The sequence below is a fragment of the Hevea brasiliensis genome, chromosome 1, assembly GCF_030052815.1.
Source record: "Hevea brasiliensis isolate MT/VB/25A 57/8 chromosome 1, ASM3005281v1, whole genome shotgun sequence".
Classification (NCBI taxonomy): Eukaryota; Viridiplantae; Streptophyta; class Magnoliopsida; order Malpighiales; family Euphorbiaceae; genus Hevea; species Hevea brasiliensis.
Window position 1 is genome coordinate 15,732,168 of NC_079493.1, and position 3,606 is coordinate 15,735,773.

Sequence of the window (3,606 nt, forward strand, 5' to 3'; positions counted from 1 at the left end):
AAATGTTAAAATTTTTTCAAAAAAAAAATTTTGTTGAAAAGAAACAAAAATTAACCACAAACACTATTAGAATGAAAACAATTAAATTAATTTAATAAACAAATAAATAAACATATGCAAAAACAAACTAAAACCAACCTAAGAGATGCAAATAAAACACATAAATTAGATATTAATTTTGACATATCATTAAAGAATCAATTCTCATCACCTTAAAAACCGACGTAGTTTTGATTTATTTAGTAACTTAGTAGGATAAAATGGTTACAATTAATTTCTTATATAAAATTTAATTTAATTATTATCTTGTCACGACCCAATTTATGGGCCAGACCGAGACTAGGATTTGGGTCAGCATAAGGCCCCCAAAGCCTGTAGTAAACCTAACTATCTTCTAATCTAATCATGAAGCCCATATTTGGACTCAATTTCAAGAAATCAACCGAACAGAGTCTAGCCATAACATGGACTATTCAACGGGGAGCTATTAACTCACCTGACCTGAAATCTCAATAAAACACATTTAGGGAGCTCAACTCACCCACACAATTATCTACAAATTAAAATAAAATCAAGTGAAAGCTCAATTCCCTCATCCAAACCATATGTCAATCCCATTCAACTATACATGCAACATATGAAGTTTACAATTTCTAAAATACATAATCTTTACAATCCCAAATCAAATTAAATATTTCCTAACATATACAAAGTTCTAGATTTTAACTGACAATATAAATTACAAGAATAGGCATAAAAGGACATGCGAGGAAGAGAATAGGTCAATTACATATAAAGCTCTCCTGTAACCTGGGAAAAATGGGTGAACACGAGCGTTCGACTCATAAAGTAGTATATTGATTTTAAGTATAATTTCTATAACTATCTAGCACTAATGCATCCCTATAGATGAAAATATAACATTGATCAACAAATTCATCCAATTCAAACAATATTTGCACAAAGAATAATTTGGAGCACTCACACACTCGTGTATCACATCAATGAATATACATATATGGGAGCTGATCCCCTATACATCTATCTTAATCCAACACTTGCCAGCAAGATCAACTCGAGCCGGACTTTCTCTTATAATCCAAATGCGAGGGTCAGCGAGATCAACTCAAAGTTGTACTCACCCCATCGTATCACAAAAAGGACCGGGCCCTAAGCAAGACTAGCTCAAGCCAATCTGCCCGTCCTATCCATATCCATCACACCACACACACACATGCACACAGCTCCAAATCATCCTAAAATGATATCCAGATCCATTATACTAACAAGAAAATGCAACATAGATCATGCTTAGCACTTAGATACATATATATATTTATATGTAATGCATGAGCATGCCTTGAATATGTAATAATAATATTAAAATTATAGATAAAATCAATATCTACTCACTGGTTCTCCAAAAGCTACTGCGATGGTTGAGTAGAGGAGGATAGCTGACCTTGATCACCTATACAATTATATCATAATTCCTATCAGTAATAGTTCAGAACAGAACTCTAAAGAGACAAAGAGTGCCCTAATTTATACCAAAAATCTGATAGAATTTCACCTATAGCTAGGACCTATCCAACCTGCAAAGTGGTACAAATTACACTTCTAAGACCACAAGTCAACTCAACAACATCATCTGGCCCCTCCTGGGGCTTCCAATCCAGATAAATTTCACAAAATCCAACAATTCAATTGTGACACCCCTTACCCAACTACAGTGTAGCCGAGCAAGTTATGCCACTCAGTGTGCCGGAGCACTCTATTTTATCTTAATTCATTTTTATCATAGTTTTGAAAATAACTTGTGAAATATAATTCATTTATTGAAATTGTAATTTATTTGAGGTTCCGAAAATTTTATAGAAAATCAGTCTTGGCTAAAATGGAGAAAGCTTCTTCTGGAACTCGTGAAAAACACTTCCTATGATCATATTCAATCAATCCCAACTCCAATTATCAACAAAGTCTCAGAATAATTTCGTCAATTTCATTTATTTCTCAATCATTCATCTCATGGTACTCATATACAATTCACATTTTGTATCACATCAAGTTACAGCAATTTCTTAACGATTCCTCTATTTGTCATTTCACATCATCATTAGACTCAAATCATAAATAAATTCTCACATGTGATTTATAATCACAAATTACAAGTACTTACATTAATACAAAATTATATTACATTTGTTTCAAATACATATGATAAAATAAGAGTTTAATTACCAAATTTACAAAAATCTCAAAATACAAAATGGGACCTAGTGTCCTACCAATGCAGGTGACACGGAAGCTATGCGTAAATGGCCTTACTGGTCTACCCTCTGTCCAAATCTTCCTACGCTGCAAAGCGACGCTAAGCATAAAGCTTAGTGGTGCAAATAATACAAGCAAATATAATATGCAGATAAAAATAATAATGTTCTTGCTATTGTGTTCATAAGAAATGAATAATTACTAACTTATTGTTTAGTCGATGGCTAATCATGTTTTATGATATTAACTTCTTCATGCATTTCGTTAATTATTTTCTTCATGATCTTGAGCTTCTTTGTATTTTTGTAATCATTCCTGATTCTTAATTTTTGTATTTTCTTTAATAATCAGTTCAATCACGCTTATACTTTTCCATGCCCAAGTAACCTATCGACGATCGGATCGATAACGGGTCGTTGGCACCGACACCGCGTGCCTCGGGTCGTCATACCATGGGACGCAGGACGTCAAACATGTAAGCAGTCAATATGGCTAAAAAGCCATGATATCACATAATCGGGCATAAAAGCCATGAATACGGGCATAAAAGCCATGAATACTGGCATAAAGCCATGAATACAGGCATAAAGCCTGATCTTGCTAAAATAATACCCTATTGGCATGACAAACTATCCAAACCAATCACATTAGGCCTACTAGGGCATTTTGCATTTTTAAGTTTCACATTTTTGAATTTCAAGTTTTCATGTCACTATTCACTTCATTAGTCAACTAAAATGTTGACTTTTGCATAGACAATAGGTGCATTGGTTTTAACACTCCCAATGTACCACATTTTGTATTTAAAACTTATTGGTTTTGGTCACTTTCTCAAAGCTTAGGTCATTTTGGCAAAATTGCCAATTCTTTAGTGCTCAGTTGCACTGTTCCATTGGTCGATTTACTGTTGGAATTTGACAAAACTTCCTTCATAGAAAATGTTCCTTATTTTCTTAAGTGTATTCTCATTTTTGGATCACCTCAATTGGAGTTTTGTAGCTCAAGTTATAGCCAAAATAAGTTTATTGTTCACGTGCACTGTTCATGCTGAGATTTTGGGTTCTGGCAGATTTTGGTCCAACTTTGGTCAGTAACTTGACCAAGTTAAGTTCATAATTTGGTCTAACTTTCTTCATATGAAATGTTCTACTATGCCTTAGGTTTCCATCGGTTCAAGAATCGCCTAAATCCGAGTTTTCTAGCGAGAGTTATAGCCATCCAAACATTACTGCTCAAGTGAAAATCTGCAGAGTTGCAGGTTTGATAACTTAACTTTGCTCAATAATTTGAATGGTTTAATGGCATAATTTGGGGTGATGTTCTTCATGAAAGTTG